The sequence below is a fragment of the Bos taurus genome, chromosome 4 (assembly GCF_002263795.3).
Source record: "Bos taurus isolate L1 Dominette 01449 registration number 42190680 breed Hereford chromosome 4, ARS-UCD2.0, whole genome shotgun sequence".
NCBI lineage: Eukaryota > Metazoa > Chordata > Mammalia > Artiodactyla > Bovidae > Bos > Bos taurus.
This window is the reverse complement of record NC_037331.1, coordinates 69,000,960-69,021,383: the sequence shown is the minus strand read 5'-3', so window position 1 is coordinate 69,021,383 and position 20,424 is coordinate 69,000,960. Positions and strand designations below refer to the sequence as shown.

The window sequence follows — 20,424 nt, the reverse complement described above, 5'->3', positions numbered from 1 at the left end:
TACAATTCAGCCACACCAAGCTGCCTACCAATCCCCAAACACATGATCCTTGATTTTTTGCCTTTGCATATTCTGTTCCTTCTGTATGAAATGCTTTTCCCTGCCTCCACATGCTTTAAGATTAAGCTTGAATGTCACTCTTCTATAAGCTTTCCCTCACTGCCCAGTACCTTACTTACTGTGGGATCCTGCAGGTCCTTTATCTGGGCACTTTCCAGATATACTGGAAGTATCGGTTTATATATTTGTTTCCCTGGACAAATGAGACCAAGATTGCAAGCTCCAATAAAACAGGCATGAGCTCTCATTTCTTTTGGTGTCCCCAGCTGTTCACTAAACATTTAACAAATGCTAATGGATGTCAAGAGAATCAGCTTTGCACACAAAGAAAGAACCTTAGGACCCTCCAGGAAGAGCTACCCTTTCCCAGAGAGAGCTCTTTGGGCCATGTAGTCTTGCCCTATGTATCAGCCCACAGCTGGAATGAGTTCAGAATGTTTCCTTCAGCTTAAAAGAGGGACTGAGAGAGGGTAGTAGAGACAGGGAAAAAGCAGGGGAGAGAGGGACAGATGAGCGTCCCTTTGATAATTCATTGTACTTTTCCCACATAGAAAAAGACCTTATTCCTTGCTTCTAACATTGAGGAATAAACAGAAAACCTTGCCACAGTGCTCTATATTTTTAGTAGATACTTACAAAGCAGCTGAACAAACGAAGAACAAATGAATCTGCGGACAAATGCTATCTGGTTGGTAAGAAATTTACACAAAAAAACAAAAACTGAGCTTCTCATTCACTTTAGGTTTCCTTTCTCCAGTGTGTGTGTGTGTCTCTGTCTACCTGTGCCTCCCTTTCTCTCCTTTCTTTACTTAGCTGAGTTCATTTCCGACAAGCACAGAAAAGTTAGAGTGGTGACCAGGAAATGTTTTGAGCTTCTGGATTCAAATACCTTGTGGAAAAGTACATTTGATTTACAACTACAAAACATACAACTGGGTATTTTAACTGTAAATCCAATGTGATGGTTGTTCCTTTAGATATTTCCTTAATTTTATGTGAGCATTAAATACATATCCTTTAAAGAATATAGGTTCTAACCATTTCCAAATGACTGATGTTCACTGCCCCGCTACTGTGCATTTCCTTTATGTAAATAAAGAAATATTTCTAAATTGCTCCATTAGCATATAGAAAAACATTTGCTATTTGCTTTTAAATGACTTTAGGGGGGTTATAAGCACATTGCCCAAAAATGAGCTTTATAACAATTCTCTAGGCATTCATGTTTGAAAATGTAATATTTATATGGTAGAAATTATAAGATTAAAACCCAGCAAGCTTCTATAAATTTGTCCTTTTAAAATATAAACTATTAAAATACTTTAAGAAATACAAATGCAACTGCTTTAATTCCAATTCCATATCAAAGTTCTCAGGATTTTGCATTTATATAGAGTAGAGTTCATGAACTCCTGCTAACCATGTTAACAATCTACTAGGTTTCTAAAGACTCAGCAGGGGTTAGAATTAGAAGGCTCTGCCATCAGCATCAATAACAGAGGCAGTGACACTCAGAGGAGTTTTTCACTGTGCTCTCCAAAGAGGGCTCAGCACACTCAGAGACCACAGCCCATAAAGGAAAGAGGTCTCTGGCTAGTAACTCCAAATACAATCTGGAGAGACACATTATTTCCGATTTCATTTTTAAACAGTGATAGTCTTTTTAAAATTACATCTATGCGTGTGTATGTACCTTGTGTGTACATTCATAAGTCCATCACAGTCATACTTATTTTAAAGGGCCTTAACCACTTAAAAGGAGTTTTGAGTTCAGTTTTAGTTCTGATTCACAGGGAAAAGATGTGAACAAAATCACAAATGTACCTCTGGGAGGCAAGAGAGTGGCTTAACTCCTTAATTTAAGACGGAAGCCTATTAGATGACTCAAGCATTTTGGTGTGGCCTGGGTCCAAGGCAGGTGGCAAATGAGAGACACATAAAAACAAAGGGAATACATCTAAATTTACAGATATACGTTATCGGCTAATTTCAAAGCAGTTTTTGAAATAAATAAAACTTTGTACAAAATGAATTTGCTACCTATGGGCACGGAAACATATTTCCCCCTCCTCCTACCTCCTTTTTTAACAATTTTCACCTAATTCCCTTTCTTCATTCCCTTGTTCACAAAAGCCTATCTTTTTTTAAAACTGGGTTGTTGCAGGTTGGTTAAAAAAAAAAAAGCTCAAGAAAGGGCAATATTTTTGGAGAGCCAAATAGTACAGAATATCTGTATCTTCTGTTGTTGCCTGCAGCAGGAAAACAGCGTCTAGCATTCTATCACTTGGTCATGAACCTGAAGGAAACATGACCTCTAATGCAATGTTTTCTGTGGTGGAATCAGCACTGATCACATACATGATTTGCATTCTAGTCTTCTGGATCTTCAGTTTTCTGAAATTTCAAGTATTATAAATCTGTATATTTATAATGCCCAAACTTGTTTCCCTTTCAGCTCATCATCATTCCAGCAGTTATTGCACACTAGATAAAGACTTTCGTGAGCTTTTATGTTGTTCTTGCTAAGTACTCTCCAATTATACTAGATAATAGACTCAATTTTTGACTCTTTCAGATAAAGCTAATTCACTAAAGCCAAAACTAATGATTTCACAATAATCTCAATCTTATCTGTCCCTGATTCTAGGAAGCATATCCAGGGTAGTCATGGCAATTTACACTAGGGAGCTAAATTATTTCTTTTCTAAATTACCACATGGACATATTCTGCCTTTGGAAAAAGTGCTATATTATTTGCATCCATGGACAAGTTATTTATATCTGAAGACATTCAAACTAGTCTTTATTGTTTTCCTCTATTTCTTTGTATTGATCACTGAGGAAGGCTTTCTTATCTCTCCTTGCTATTCTTTGGAACTCTGCATTCAAATGGGTATATCTTTCCTTTTCTCCCTTGCCTTCCTTTGCAAAGAAATAGAGGAAACAATAGAATGGGAAAGACTAGAGATATCTCTAATAAAATTAGAGATATCAAGGGAACATTTCATGCAAAGATGGGCACAATAAAGGACAGAAATGGTATGGACCTAACAGAAGCAGAAGATATTAAGAAGAGGTGGCAGGAATACACCTAAGAACTATACAAAAAGATCTTCATGACCCAGATAACCACGATGGTGCAATCACCCACCTAGAGCCAACATCCTGGAGCGCAAAGTCAAGTGGGCCTTAGGAAGCATCACTATAAACAAAGCTAATGGAGGTGATAGAAGTCCAGTTGAAATTTTTCAAATCCTAAAAGACGATGCTGTGAAAGTGCTGCACTCAATATGCTAGCAAATTTGGAAAACTCAGCAGTGGCCAAATGACTGGAAAAAGTCAGTTTTCATTTCAATCCCAAAGAAAGGCAATGCCAAAGAATGTTCAAACTACCACACAATTGCACTCATCTCACGTGTTAGCAAAGTAATGCTCAAATTCTCCAAGCCAGGCTTCAAGAGTACATGAACCATGAACTTCAAGAAGTTCAAGCTGTATTTAGAAAAGGCAGAGGAACCAGAAATCAAATTGCCAACATCTGCTGGATCATCAAAAAAGCAAGAGAGTTCCAGAAAAACATCTACTTCTGCTTTATTGACTATGCCAAAGCCTTTGACTGTGTAGATCACAGCAAACTCTGGAAAATTCTTAAAGAGATTGGGATATCAGATTACCTGACCTGCTTCCTGAGAAATCTGTATGCAGATCAAGAAGCAACAGTTAGAACCAGACACGAATCAACAGACTGGTTCCAAATTGGGAAAGGAGTACATCAAGGCTATATATTGTCACCCTGCTTATTTAACTTATATGCAGAGTACATCATGATAAATGCTGGGCTGATTGAAGCCCAAGCTGGAATCAAGATTGACGGGAGAAATATCAATAACCTCAGATATGCAGATGACACCACCCTTATGGCAGAAAGTGAAGAACTAAAGAGCCTCTTGATGAAAGTAAAAGAGGAGAGTGAAAAAGCTGGCTTAAAACTCAACATTCAGAAAACTAAGATCATGGCATCTGGTCCCATCACTTTATGGCAAATAGATGGGTAAACAATGGAAACAGTGAGAGACTATTTTGGGGGGCTCCAAAATCACTGCAGATGGTGACTGCAGCCATGAAATTAAAAGACACTTACTCCTTGGAAGGAAAGTTATGACCAACCTAGACAGCATATTAAAAAGCAGAGACATTGTCTTGCCAACAAAGGTCCATCTAGTTAAAGCTATGCTTTTTCCAGTGGTCATGTATAAATGTGAGAGTTAGACCACAAAGAAAGCTGAGCACTGAAGAACTGATGCTTTTGAACTGTGGTGTTGAAAAAGACTCTTGAGAATCCCTTGGATGGCAAGGAGATCAACCAGTCAAGCCTAAAGGAAATCAATCCTGAATATTCCTTGGAAGCACTGATGCGGATGCTGAAACTCCAATACTTTGGCCACCTGATGCAAAGAACTAACTCATTGGAAAAGATCCTGATGCTGGGAAAGATAGAAAGCGGGAAGAGAAGGGGGTGACAGAGGATCAGATAGTTAGATGGCATCACCGACTCAATGGACATGAGTTTGAGCAAGCTCCAGGAGTTGGTGATGGACAGGGAAGCCTGGAATGCTGCAGTCCATGGGGCTGCAAAGAGTCAGACATGATTGAGCGACTGAACTGAACTGAACATTCAAACTGACAAGGAAGTTAAAAAGAGAGAGAGAAAGATAAGTTAATGGAAATATACAGGAAAAAATTTACCACAGCCAGCAATTTTCCCCATTACTTTCTTTTTATATTCACTGTGACTATAGTCATCAGTTCAGTTCAGTCGCTCAGTCGTGTCCAACTCTTTGTGACCCCATGAATCGCAGCAGGCCAGACCTCCCTGTCCATCATCAACTCCCAGAGTTTACTCAAATTCATGTCCATCAAATCAGTGATGCCATCCAGCCATCTCATCCTCTGTCATCCCCTTCTCCTCCTGCCTCCAATCCCTCCCAGCATCAGAGTCTTTTCCAATGAGTCAACTCTTTGCATGAAGTGGCCAAAGTACAGGAGTTTCAGCTTCAGCATCATTCCCTTCAAAGAAATCCCAGGGCTGATCTCCTTCAGAATGGACTGGTTGGATCTCCTTGCAGTCCAAGGAACTCTCAAGAGTCTTCTCCAACACCACCAACTTTTGGCGCTCAGCTTTCTTCACAGTCCAGCTCTCACATCCATACATGACCACTGGAAAAACCATAGCCTTGATTAGACGGACCTTGGTTGGCAAAGTAATGTCTCTGCTTTTCAATATGCTATCTAGGTTGGTCATAACTTTCCTTCCAAGGAGCAAGTGTCTTTTAATTTCATGGCTGCAATCACCATCTGCAGTGATTTTGGAACCCCAAAAAATAAAGTCCCCATGAAGTGATGGGACCAGATGCCGTGATCTTCGTTTTCTGAATGTTGAGCTTTAAGCCAACTTTTCACTCTCCTCTTTCACTTTCATCAAGAGGCTCTTTAGCTCCTCTTCACTTTCTGCCGTAAGGATGGTGTCATCTGCATATCTGAGGTTATTGATATTTCTCCGGCAATCTTGATTCCAGCCTGTGCTTCCTGCAGCCCAGCGTTTCTAATGATGTACTCTGCATAAAAGTTAAATAAGCAGGGTGACAATATACAGCCTTGACGTATTCCTTTTTCTATTTGGAACCAGTCTGTTGTTCCATGTCCAGTTCTAACTTGCTTCCTGACCTGCATATAGGTTTCTCAAGAGGCAGGTCAGGTGGTCTGGTATTCCCATCTCTTGAAGAATTTTCCACAGTTTATTGTGATCCACACATTCAAAGGCTTTGGCATAGTCAATAAAGCAGAAATAGATGTTTTTCTGGAACTCTTGCTTTTTCCATGATCCAGCGGATGTTGGCAATTTGATCTCTGGTTCCTCTGCCTTTTCTAAAACCAGCTTGAACATCTGGAAGTTCATGGTTCACGTATTGCTTAAACCAAACTGTTGTCTGACTAAGTTGTTTGACAGTCCCATTTCTGTTGCAATGTCCTCCTTAAGAGGAAGTAGTATACTTTTCCCTATTAATTTGCTCTTAGAACTGAGTTTTTCCCCCTTCTCTTAATGTTAGTATTTTAACTTTCCTGGCAGTCCAGTGGTTAAGATTCCACCCTTCCAAACAGGGAGTGTAGATTCAATCCCTGGTCAGGACACTAAGAGCCCACATGCTACATGATGTGGTCAAAAAATATCAAGCTAATATCAGTATTTCAACACAAAAATTTGCTTTACTCAATTATGAACATTTGTTCATCATGTCTAAAATTGCACTTTTATCATGGTTCAGTTCAGTTCAGTCGCTCAGTCGTGTCCGACTCAAAAACACTTAATGTAACAGTTATCATTTTAACCATTTTTCAGTAGACAGGTTCAATGGCACTCACATTTTCATAGCTGTGAAACCAGCACTGCCATTCATCTTGAGAACTCTTTCCGTCTTCCTAAATGAAATTCTCAGTCCTTCCTCCCCTCCAGCCCCTGGCAACCACCACTCTACTTTCTGTCTCTATGAACCAACTCTAGTCACCTCATATAAATGGAATCATACAATATTTGTCTTTTTGAGATGTCACCAGCTTATAATAATCTCCTCAAGGATCATCCATGTTATGTAGCATATGTAAAAATGTCCTTCCTTTTTAAGGCTGGATACTATTCCATTGGATGCATACACCACACTCTGTTTATCCATTCATCTGCCCATGGATACTTGGGCTGCTTTTGGCTCCTGCAAATGATTGCTATGAACATGGGTGCATAAATAATTGTGTAAGCCCCTGCTTTCTCTTTTGGGTATACACCCAGAAGTGGAATTGCTAGATGATATGGTAATTCCGAGCTTCCCTGCTGGCTCAGTGTAAGAATCCACCTGCCAATGCAGAGGACACAAATTCAACCCCTGAGTTGGGAAAATGCCCTGGAGAAGGAAATGGCAACATACTCCAGGATTCTTGCCTGAGAAATCCCATGGCCAGAGGAGCCTAGCAGGCTACAGTCCACAGGGTCACAAAGCAGTTGGACACGACTTAGCGACTAAACAACAATGGCAATTCTATGTTCAATTATTTTTTTGAAACATCATACTGTTTCCATAGTGGATGCATAGTGTTACATTTCCACCAGCAAATGCACGAGGGTTTCAGTCTCTCCACAGCCTCATGAATACTTGTCTTGAGTTTTTTTTCCTCTTTTAAAATAAGTCACCCTAATAGTGCGAAGTGGTATCTTATTGTTGCATTTCCCTAATGATTATTGATGTTGAGCATCTGTCTCTTCATGTGCTTATTGGCCACTTATATATCTTCTTCAGAGAAATATCTATTCAAGTTCTTGGCCCACTTTTCAGTCAGATTGGTTTTGTTGTTACTGTGGTGGGTTGTAGAAGTTTTTCATATATTCTGGTCAGATGTATGATTTGCAAATACTTTCTTCCATGCTGTATGTTGCCTTTTCACTCTGTTGATGGTGCCCATATTATAGCTTTAAGTTTTAATATTCTATTGCTACAGATTTTTGTTATTTGTAAGTTTAATTATTCTAATTTTTAGACTTAATCAGTTTTATAAGGTTTGAGTAACAGATCTTTAATTTTATGTTTTTCTTTTGATCTCTCTGAAGACATAAAACAAAAAATATTATTAAAATTCACAAGATTAAATAAATATGAACTCAAATGTTTAAAGTGCTATTTTTATAAGTTAATAGCATTTTACTTCTAAAATTATTAAAGCATAAAACGGCACTAAGACTTTTAGAACACCTTATTTTAATTGGAGAATCTAAGTAGTGAGTACATGGGTAAACTATACAATTCTTTTGAGTCTTTTGCATGTTTGGAAATTTTCACAGAAACTACTGGAAAAAAATTGGGTCAAGAGATATCATGTAATTATGGCAAATTAATAAATATATATTTTAAAAGCTAAGCACTCTTTTGAAAAATGTCTATTCAGACATGCAGATGGCCAACAGGTACATGAAAAGATGCTCAACGTTGCTAATCATCAGGGGATGCAAATCAAAACCATGAGATATCACCTCACACCTGTTAGAATGGCTATCACCAAAAAGAACACAGATAGCAAATGTTGGTGAGGATGTGGAGAAAAGGGAACCCTCCTACATGGTTGGTGGGGATGTAAATTGGTATAGCCACAGTGGAAAACGGTATGTACATATCTCAAAAAACTAATAATAAAACTACCATATGACCCAGCAACACTACTCCTGCATAAATATCTAAAAAAAAAAACCCCACTAATTTGAAAAGATAAATGACTTTATTGCTTAACATGAATACATTACAATAATCACAACTACAGAGCCAAAGTGAACCTAATGTAGTTGGTTCACACTTTCAGAAAAACTGGACTGCTAGCCTGTGGAAGAGTAATAAGTCATTGTTCAAGTAGACTGCCTAGGAAGACACAACTTGATTTCTTTCACCATGGATATGAAATCTTTAGGTTCAAGAATAATAAGAACAGATTAGCGAACAGACTTGGGAACACAGGGGACGAATTGAGACAGTGGCATTGACATATATAGACTACCACAATGTAAAATAGATAGTGGAAAGCTGCTGCATAGCACAAGGAACTCAGCTCAGTGCTCTGTAATGACCTAGAGGGTGGGAGTGAGGCTCAAGAGGGAGCAGATATACATACACATATATATATATATATATATGTAGCTGATGCATGTTGTTGTAAACAGAAACTAACACAACATTCTAAAGCAATTACTCTCCAATTTAAAAAACAAATTAAAAAATTTTTAAAATAAGATATTCACTTATGTTTCTGAAAATGTCACCCTCAAATATTCAATTTTTTTTCAAAATCTATAATACTATTAAACATATTTGAACCTCAAATATTTTTCCAGGGTTGTTGGTCAAATTTTTAAAAGAAAAAAACTTTGCATTGGTAAATAACATTTTTGAACCTTATCAGTCTTCACAGAAGAGAAAACAAGTTAGCTGATTTCCTTTCCTCCAGACTTACTTAGATTTCACAGTTACTTAGAACTTTAAAATGTTTTTCTCAGTTAAATTCAGAAAACTTTCCCAAAGTAACAAAGAATACAAAAAGAATCCTGATAAGCTCCTTACAATTTCATTAACTCCAGATATTAAAGAACCTTGCTATTTCTAATCATTATATCCATAGAACGCACCTCCTGAAGAGGCTTCTATAGAAAATCAAGGCTAGTGAAATCTGACTGCATGAGATCTCAGTTTCCTGAGCAGAGACTAAACTCAGGCCACATAAGTAAAAGCGCTGGATCCTAATCATTGAACCACCAGGGAACTCCACCTTAACTTCTTTTTCATACCTGCCTTATTAATATCCTCACTCAGGACCAATATTTATAAATCTGAAGCCAATATGTCTTTGATATTCCTCTCTTTTCATCTGGCTCTTTAAAAACAAAAGAGCATAAACAGCCATAACATAAAATAAGAAAGGAAAGAAAAAGAACCTTTTGAGTTTATATCTGAACATCAACTTCAGTAATTTTATGTTTTCTTCCTTAAACATGCAATTCTGAAAATTATTTGTAACAATAATGAGTTAATTGTTGTTATCTTCCATTTAATTATCAATCCATACAGCTGCATCTCTGTAACACTGGTATAAATTACACTTGTGCATTTTCAGGTATATTCCATTTTTTTAAGTTCAGTGATAATTCATAATATCAGTTTACAAGCTATCCTTTAATAACAGAGGTTAACCATGGATCCATATCAAAACTAAGATATAAAATCCCACATATATGAGTATTAACCTTGGACAGTCTAAGATTAAATTGCTTCTTGATCTTGTCATCAAAACAAGCATTTAATAAGCTCTTAAATATTATATGTTTAAGATACATCATTTCTATTTTAAATATTTTACCTCTTACTGAGATTTTTTTATTTGACATGTGTCCAAGGTACAAAGATAAATCTTCCCTCTTGCTCCTTGATAAGATGTCAGAGCTTACTTAAAGGTTTACGAATAGAGCTATTAGACTAATTTTTTTTCTATTGCAAGTTACTTATGAGAACTGGTAGCAGCCTGTTGAAAGAACTTTACCTGCGGATAATAGTCCTTATCTCACCTCTATCTATCATGCTATCAATTTCTTTATTATAGGAGTTTACCTTTGGGCAGCTCATACACCAGCTGTCAATCTGTCCTCACCCTGAGACTTTGTAGCAAACTAAGCTCAGGTGTATTGAAGCTTTACAAGAATAAATTGTCTTCCTTTGTTCTCCAACTAGGACAGGTGTATCAGTATGCAAGCCTCTGGCACTCCAGATGTGCTCCATCACAGTGCAGAGCCAGAACTTTTTTATTCCTGTCTCCTAGGTCACGATTCTTCGTCTGGAGATTTCCTAGACTTTACTTCTTGTCCTAGTTTTTACATTTGCCCCTCACCCCTCCTCACTAAAGGCAAGTACAATGGCAGCTTTGAAAGGACTGAAACAATTCCAATATCCATCAATAGTGGACTGACTAAATAGATTATTGTACTCCAAAAATGAAGTAATAGGTTGACCAAAAAGTTCATTTGGGCTTTTTGGTAAGATGTTATGGAAAAACTCAAACTTTTTGGCCAATCCAATACTATGTTTGTTGAAAGAAAGAAAGAATGTTCTCAAAGTACTAATGTGGAGCGATTTCCAGGATATATTAAATTAATAAAGGAAGACAAAGGATAGTATCACCCTTTGCATTAAAGAAGAGAAAAACATTCATAATTGCTTCTATATTCATAAAGAAAGTCTGAAAAGACACATTAAAAACAAGTCATTGGTTCCTGGGGCTGGGGGTGTGTGGGAACCGGACATGATGAAAAGAGAGTGGGAAGAAAAATTTTCATGATATACCTTCCTATACTTTATTTTTTAATTATATGACTGTATTGCTTATTCAAAAATTTAAATAAAAAAGAAATAGTAGCTTTATTCACTATAAGGAAGCTGAAAGAAAGAAGGAAAATATTAAGAGCCTCATTCTTAGACTATTAGAACAACAGTTTGGTGAAGAGAAAATAATAATTACCAGGGAAAAGAAAAATAAAATTTAGAAAAGCATCAGTGAAAGAAGCTAGGATTGCTTTGGCTGAAGAACAGGCTAAACAGTCTCTGAAATTATCTACTAATTGATTTGCATCTATGTTTTAAAAGTGAGAATTACATTATAGTAGGATTGAATGCTATCTCCTTAAGCATTTTCTTCTATTTTCTAAAAGACAGCCCATACACAGCCTCTTTCACACCTCTGATTCTGAAGGCACCCAGTGAAACTCGAAGGCCTGAGCCCTGGAGTAAAGCTTAGGAGCCTAATGCCATCTCCACGGCTCAGTGCTGTGTGGCTGAGCACATTATTTAACTGCATGGTACCTTGTTTCCTCATCTGGGCAGTGGGGATAAGATTAGAATCCGCCTCATAAGATCACTGTGAGGATTACTTTACACACAAAAGGCACATAGAACACTGCCTGCCTCGCCTAAGAGCTGTGTAAATGTTTGCTTTTTAATCTCTTCTTCAACTCCTTTGCTGTTTATCTTTCTTTGTTGCCTCCTTGGCCTAATAACTTACTCTTTCCATTAACCCTTTGTTCTTTTTTACTCTGCTTGCCTTCCTCTTTTCTTTTTAATAAGAGGATGCAGTCACTAAAATTTTCCCATTGAGTTTCTGGGACAAGATCATCCCAAAGAAAGTCATTCATAAAGGAAACAGAAAGTACAGTGTTGGCCAGGGAAATTCAGGCTTAAAACAGTGGCATAAAGTCAATTCCTTACATTTCTGTACTGCTCTGTAAAACTACATGTTAACTCATTTGATCCTCGCAACAACCCTCTGAGAGCATCAGGGCAGATAAAGAATAAAGAGCAAAGGAGGTTAAAAGGCTTGCCTGAGGCTGTGAGGATGTCTGACTAACTCAGTTCAACAATTTAGTGAACACCTGCTAGAGCCTGGGTACTGTACTGACCTCCACATTCCAAAATGCTCTGCGCTTCAGAGAGTTTCTGTGACATAATGCATCTCTCAAGACGATCATACTACTTAAAAGCTACCACTATACTACTGCAAAAGATCTTGGGCTTTGGATATCTGGCAAACTCAACTACTCTATTCTCATCTCCAAATGTGTGCACCATACCACCAGTGGATTGTAAGGGTTAAATGAGAAATTAAATATAAAAGAAGTCTGTAAACTGTAAAGTTCCATAGCAGATAAAAGTCATTGTTATCTGATTTAGCAGTGGAAAGCAAGATCAAACCTAGGTGGGGGAAAAAAAAAGAAGGTCTGAGAGCAAAACATCCCTAAGTCCCCAGCCTTTAAAAGACCTCCCAGGGAGAGTAGCAAGATTAGAAAAACTCACACTGTCTCCCCTGCAGAGGGTACCCACTGAGCCAACAGGGTAGACTGCCGATTCTAGCAAATGTATTCCTCTCCATTTGCTCCAGTTGGTGGCAGGAGTTGAAGAGGGGCAAACCATACAGCTGGTGTGACATGAAACAGAAAGATCTACATTTTACCTTTGAAAAAAATCTGTGGGAAATAGTGGGAGAAGGAAAGAAGCAGGCAAGTGCTTGGGGCATTTCAGCTGATAAGTGAGAGAGAGAGAAGCTACTCTGAGACAGATGCAATCCACACCCTCCATCTGTAATCGCAGAGAGGCTCACATGTCAGAAAAAAGTTTGTCCTCCCTCAGGGGAATTGTGAAAGCTGTCAATGTTCTAGCCATGAGAAAACAAAAAATCTATATAGAACATCCCAACATGTGGAGGCCTGATACAGAGCTCAGAGAGATGTTCTATGGGAGTCTGACTCTTGCAGGCTTCTCACTTGGACTGGGAATGTAGGCATGAGGCATGCTTCACCGGGGAGGGCAAAAGATGTCTGAACCTGCTAGGAGACAGGCCTGAGGCTTACGACTTAGGAAGGCAATAGAGCGAGGCACTTAAGTAAGCCGATTGTCCGTCAAACCACTTAGGTTCAAAGCCCAATTCCTCTGCTTATGTACTTAACCTGCATGACTTTTCAGTTGCTTAACTTTCGCTGCAAAATTATTTAATTTTGCTAAGTTTCAGTTTCCTGCTCTATAAAATGGGAGCCAATAATAATACCTTTCTCAGGATGCTGCAATGATTAAGTACTATGTTTATAAAGCAATTATGAAGTGCACACTTAGTAAGCAGCCAATAAATGTTGGCTATTGTTTCAAAAGGCCAGTTTACTAGTTAATCTTGGTTCCTGTGGCTTCAGTTCAGTTCAGTTCAGTTCAGTCACTCAGTCATGTCCAACTCTTTGCGACCGCATGAATCGCAGCACGCCAGGCCTCCCTGTCCATCACCAACTCCCGGAGTTCACTCAAACTCATGTCCATCGAGTCGGTGATGCCATCCAGCCATCTCATCCTCTGTCGTCCTCTTCTCCTCCTGCCCCCAATCCCTCCCAGCATCAGAGTCTTTTCCAATAAGTCAACTCTTCGCATGAGGTGGCCAAAGTATTGGAGTTTCAGCTTTAGAATCAGTCCTTCCAAAGAGCACCCAGGACTGATCTCCTTTAGAATGGACTGGTTGGATCTCCTTGCAGTCCAAGGGACTCTCAAGAGTCTTCTCCAACACCACAGTTCAAAAGCATCAATTCTTCGGGCTCAGCCTTCCTCACAGTCCAACTCTAACATCCATACATGACCACTGGAAAAACCATAGCCTTGACTAGATGGACCTTTGCTGGTAAAGTAATGTCTCTGCTTTTGAATATGCTATCTAGGTTGGTCATAACTTTCCTTCCAAGGAGTAAGCGTCTTTTAATTTCATGGCTGCAATCACCATCTGCAGTGATTTTGGAGCCCAAAAAAATAAATCTGACACTGCTTCCACTGTTTCCCCATCTATTTCCCATGAAGTGATGGGACCAGATGCCATGATCTTCGTTTTCTGAATGTTGAGCTTTAAGCCAACCTTTTCACTCTCCTCTTTCACTTTCATCAAGAGGCTCTTTAGCTCCTCTTCACTTTCTGCCATAAGGGTGGTGTCATCTGCATATCTGAGGTTATTGATATTTCTCCCGGCAATCTTGATTCCAGCTTGTGCTTCCTCCAGCCCAGTGTTTCTCATGATGTACTCTGCATATAAGTTAAATAAGCAGGGTGACAATATCCTGTGGCTTAGAGGACAGTAAATTAGAGTGAAAGAAAGGAAAAACTTTTCTGTAGCATCAAACAAAAGAAACATAAGAACAGAACTTGCATACTCACTGGTGACTGAGAAAAGTTTCAAATGTTTCTGTTTTGTGAGCTAACAAATTGAACATCTGCACAGAAAGGCAGCAAATCCCAGTGTCCAAATACCTAAAATCAGTGCTGGGTTTGTATTCCAGCTCCACCTCTCCACTCTGAACAAGTCATGTAAGAGTCGAGCCTCTATCTATCTATTCCAGATTTGTGGATGATAGCAAATAAAATGAAATCGTATCTACCTCATAATGTTGGAGTGATGACAAAGTGGACAATGCGTGTCTTAGTACCTTCCTCAGTACAGTCCCTGGCATATGAAAAGTGCTTAGTAATTAACAAGGATTATTACTTCCTTCACTGCAAAAGAAGAATCAGAGGGTTGTAGATTAAATTTAAAGCCCACTTCTTTGAGTAGAGAAAGCAGAATACACTGCTTATCGGGAATCATTTCTTACTCTATCAGAAGTAACTTTCTCTTTTGAGACAAATTTATCTAACAATCTCTCCTAGGAAGAAGTAATTTACCTGGGGTATCAGAATACTTTCAGTTTGATTCACCATATGGTCTTGCTGTCTTCATTATGCTTTAAGTAAACTAAGCAGAAAATTTATATGAGATAATAGAAAATTTTGAATTTTCTCCGAGAGCTATGATTAATATTCTGTTCATATGTATGTATTGTTATTTTATAATTGAGTCATAGTCCTAAAAGTAATAAGACAAGTGTCTCAAAAATTCTAGCAAAAATAGGGAAATCCCTGGAGGTCCAGTCTGCACTCCCAGGAGTTTTCGCTCTCACTGCCAAGGGTGTGGGTTCAAACCCTGGGAGGAGAACTAAGATCCCGCAAGCTGCTTGCAGGACCAAAAACTAATAAGTAAATGAAGAAAAATTCTAGCAAAAATAAAACAAAACACATTTGATTAAAGGTTTATCAGCTTTACAAAAATTCATTCTGCATTTTTTTAAAGTTTGCCAGTTCAGTAAATTACAGTAGCAGCAAAATTTTTAAATGTATATTAAGCACATCAGAAAACATAAATACAGTTGATAAAAGTTTCTGAATGCCTACTACACCAGACACTCCCATCTGTTTTAAATATATTCATTTACTTTTACAAAATTGTTTCATTTATCATCATCTACATTTCACTTAAATTTTCCCATGATCTGATATTGCAACCTGATTGAATCAGTTAAAATATTAAAAACTCTGTTACTCTAAGAATTTGTAACATTTTCCATCAACATTCCTCTCTAGTTTTATGTACTCGATCTGTGCTGTGGGATGTAGTAAAAATTGTCTGCCTTCAGCAAAATGAACAGCTGAAGTGCCCTGCTGCCTGACAGCGCTTGTTAGGCCACGATCTGCTGTGAGCACACACTGTACTAATGATTGCCTTTCAGCTGCCTCAAAGAAAGCCTTTAAGTGGTTCAAACCATGTGAGTTTGGTCATGTTGTTGCTGTCCAGTCGCTAAGTCCTATCCGACTCTCTGTGACCCTATGGACTGCAGCACGCTAGGCCTCCCTGTTCCTCACTGTCTCCCAGAGTTCGGTCATCCAGTACCCCAAATGAGCCCAATATTTTAGCACCATGCTTGGAGGTTAACTTATAAATGTGGTGAAAACAATCCTACAATGTTTATTTTTAAACAAAAGTACCATTACAAATTAATGCTTTGTGCTTTACTAAAAGACAACAACAAGATAGAATGAACAATATTTTTTAACAAAATCTTTCTAATAGAGCCTGGGAAGAGGACATATATTTAAAACAAACAAACAAAAAACCCCACAAAGTCATTGTTTACTTAACTAAAATTTATTCATCCAATATCTCCTCTTACAGTAGCCTCACATCCATGTGCTTGCTCTATCTGGAACACCCTATCTCACCCCTTCTTCTCCTGCCTCTGTTTCCACACTATGCCTTCTAAAAATCCTTTCCAGCCTTGCACAGCCTACTCAGAGGCTCTCCTCTCCCACCTCCCCACCCATAACCACACCCTGGCTGGAAGAAATCTGAGCACTACACTTTCTTTGGAAAATAATTTGACAGTATTCATCAAGGGCTTTAAATTTTTTAATTTTTTCTTAATCACTAGATCTAGTTATCAACCCTAAGGAAAAAACGGGAATAATTTTTTTTTAAAAGGAATGTAAACATGGAATAATTTTTTTTAGCCATGTGGTGGGATCTTAGTGCCCCAACCAGGGACTGAATCCCCACTCTTGGCAGTGAAAGCATGGAGTCCTAACCACTGCACTGTCAGGGGATTCCTTACATAGAATAATTTTGAAAACACTGTTCAAATATTATTTATAATAATTCAAAATGCTAAATAGTTCAGACATCCAACAAAGGAGAATGGGTAAGTAAATTATATTCGACAATAAAATATTATACACAAATTTTAAATCATAATTATTTCAGAAGATGTCATAACAGACAACATGAAAAATGTTTAATATGTACTATTAAAAGCAAAAATGAGTACCAAATTGTACAGCTGATTTAACAAATATGTAAAAGAGAAATATCTACTCACACACAAAAAAATTGATTAGAAGGAAGTACTCCAAAACACTAATAATGGTTATTTGGGAGTAAGAAGATAACGAGTACTTTTTTTCCTCTTTATATTATTTTGTATTTTCCAAACATTATACAATAAGTACATATCATTTGGAAAAGAAAAATAAACTTTAAACAGTAATTAGAAAGCTACATAAACACAAGCTATTAATATTGTGCCCTTAGATCACATTACTTCATTGCTACATTAATGTGTAGGTTCTGGGATTGGTCATTTTCTTAAATAAAATGAAAGTAATTAAATTAGGCTATGCCCACTCCAGTTTTCTTGCCTGGAGAACGTCATGGACAGAGAAGCCTGGTGGGCTACAGTTCACAGCATGGCAAAGAGTTGGACAAGACTGAGCACTCCTGCACCAAGGCTAGTGCAAACAACCAAGAAAAAAGTTTCAATCAGATTGATTCAACCTGTGCTCAAAAATAATCTGGATAAGTTTAACCAGTGAATATAAAAGGTCATTCATCCCTTTTTGTTACTCAGATATCTTGTCAACCAGTTTGAGGACCTGTCTTCTAGTTCATAAATGTTCATGTTATCTTCAGAGTATTTTAGAATCCAAAGCTACCTTTTACTTTCTCTTCTGAACCTTATCCTTCTTTAAAAAGTTGTTCTGTTTAAAAGAATCATCTTTGCCCACTGTTTGGCAAATTTAAGGGCTTTTCTGGGTTACCATCAAATGCCAAGGTTAACAAGATTTTCAAAAGTAGTGTAGGCTACCAAATGTTTTCACACTGGGGAAAACAGTTTTTAAAGGAGAAGAAGAAAAGAAAATGCCCAGTTTCTTTGGTCATAAATCTCATTCCATAAAGTCATTATTTGGAATATGATTTTATGTTACCCTAAATATAAAACTCAAAATAGGAAGGTACCCCCAGCCAGAGATGCGGTAGGAGCGGCCCCCGCGACAAGCCCTTCCCTGTGCCACCAGCCTGTCACCCGGCCCATGGCGAGCCCGAGCCTGGAGCCGTTTCTGGTGCTCAGCCTGCCACTGCTGCTGGCCCACTGGGGCCGGGTTGGGGGGCAAGTTTCTACGACCTCTACAAGTGTGAACACCACCACTATGCCCTCTGGCTCCAGCCCTGGTTTCAATGGAGTCCTGTCACAGGAGGCAACCACCGCCATCATCGTGGTTTTCTCTCTCCTGGCTGCCCTGCTCCTGGCCTGCTGGTGCGGAAGCTACGGGAGAAGAGGCAAATGGAGGGCACCTACCGGCCCAGCAGTGAGGAGCAGTTCTCCCACGCAGCTGAGGCCCGGGCTCCCCAGGACTCCAAGGAGACTGTGCGGGGCTGCCTGCTTATCTAGGTCCCCTTCCTCTACCCATCACCATTCCTGGTCGTGTGACCTTGGGGGAAGGCAGAGCCCTCTCTGGGCAATCCAACCCACCCAGTCCAGTGCTTAACAATAGAAGGGAAGAAGGTGCTTCTAAGACTGTGCCCTTGATGGCAGGGGACACTGAGGCTGCTCACTTTACACATATATCTATCTAGTGGGTGGTGAGATATTATAAGACCTTCCTGTGGGCTGGTAGGAGTAGGAATTAGCCTAGATGGAGGAGACTCCTACAGGGTACATAGGCTGTTGGGAGAGGAATTCTAAGTTCTCGAGGGCCCTAGGGGCTGGGAGGGCTTCCTGGAAGGGAGGGGCTTTTAGCTGCACCTAAGAGCCAGCCTGAGGTTGCCTCAGGAGGGGAGGTGGTGAGTGGTGTGGGTTTCTGAGCAAAAGAGGGCTCCCAGATAAACTCATCAGGAAAAAAAAAAAAACTCAAAATATTCACTTCTCATTTTTCAGGTACTTTTCATGCACTTTTAAAAGCATATCTCTTAGTGAAGGTTGTAATTACCATCCTCTTTCAAGTAACATCTATAACTGATTTAATTTACTTAGAGAATAGTTTCCACTGAAGAAAAAAGAAATTTAGCCTTGAATTTATTCCAAGTCTAAATCTTCCTTTTAGAGCACCTGAATAAGAGAACTACTTTATTTGATGATGCCATTGATCCTTCCCAAGTTAATTTTATTAACCTGTTTTTTCATTGAATTTGTCCACTCACATCTAACTGACCCAGATGCCTTATCAAGTGCCCAAATCAGGTCAAGGATAAGAGCTGCTAGTGATGCTATTTTAAGAGGAAACAGAATGCACTGAAGCTAGACCAGCCCCTATTCTGTCAAAATGCACCATTTCTTTGGCATACACAAGTTATGGTTCACCAACAGGAGAAATGGTGAAAAGTTAACAAACTAGCTCATTCCTGGAGAATAGTCTGGCTATTTTGTCTATGAATATGCACTGAAAACTTTTTAAACAAAAACATGGTTAATGTGGGCTTCCCAGGTGGTGCTAGTGGTAAAGAATCTGCCTGCCAATGCAGGAAGGAGACTAAGAGACTCCGGTTTCATCTCTGGATTGGGAAGATCCCCTGGAGAAGGCCATGGTAACCCTACTCCAGTATTCCTGCCTGGAGAATCCCATGGGCAGAGGAGCCTGGCGGGCTATAGTCCATAGGGTCAGAGAGTCAGACAGGACTGAAGTGACTTAGCATGCATGTAGGCATGGTTAATATATGAAACTGTATATTTTGATTCACAACTAGGGGCTTTAGAAATTACATGCTAGCTATAGATAGTCATCTATTTCTTTCAAGGACATTAAGTGTGTCTTTTTTACTCCTTATATCCAGTATCTAGCATACTGCCTGCATATAGTAGGTACTCAATAAATATTTGTTAAACTTGTGACACAATGACATAATTAACTTAACTGAAGAGCAACTGCCAAGTTGTATCATCTTGCAATAGCATGTGTGTGTGTGCACACGTGCACATGTGCTCAGTCGTTTAGTCGTGTCCAACTATTTGCTGCCCCATGGACTGTGGCCCACTAGGCTCCTCTGCCAGTGGAATTTTCCAGGCAAGAGTACTGGAACGGAGTAGCTCAGTCTCTCCATGTACAAAGCTGAGGTCAAGGGCTCAGTCCCCAAAAAGGTCTTTTGGCCTTGTTCTACTCACAGTTTCATATCTTGTTACAACCAGTCATCTCCCTCACAATGCATGAAGAATCGACAAGCAGAGAAAGAGAAAAATAGTTTTTAACACAGTTCATCACTGTTATAAAACAGATAATTTATATGAAGTATTTATTTAGAAATTAAACTGATCCTTGTACAGTTCTTCTGTGTATTCTTGCCACAAAAAAGATCTTCACAACCAAGATAGTCATGATGGTGTGGTTACTCATCTAGAGCCAGAATTCCTGGAATGTGAAGTTAAGTGGGACTTAGAAAGCATCACTACGAACAAAGCTAGTGGAGGTGATGGAATTCCAGTTGAGCTATTTCAAATCCTTAAAGATGATGCTGTGAGAGTGCTGTATTCAATATGCCAGCAAATTTGGAAAACTCAGCAGTGGCCACAGGACTCGAAAAGCTCAGTTTTCATTCCAATCCCAAAGAAAGGCAATGTCAAAGAATGCTCAAACTACC

At 38.9% G+C, this 20,424-nt stretch overlaps 1 pseudogene; it reads left to right on the top strand.

Moving 5' to 3' along the window:
* The first annotated feature begins 17,885 nt into the window (after nt 1–17,885).
* Nucleotides 17,886–18,286, top strand: LOC787687 (protein crumbs homolog 3-like; annotated as a pseudogene).
* Nucleotides 18,287–20,424: the final 2,138 nt, after the last annotated feature.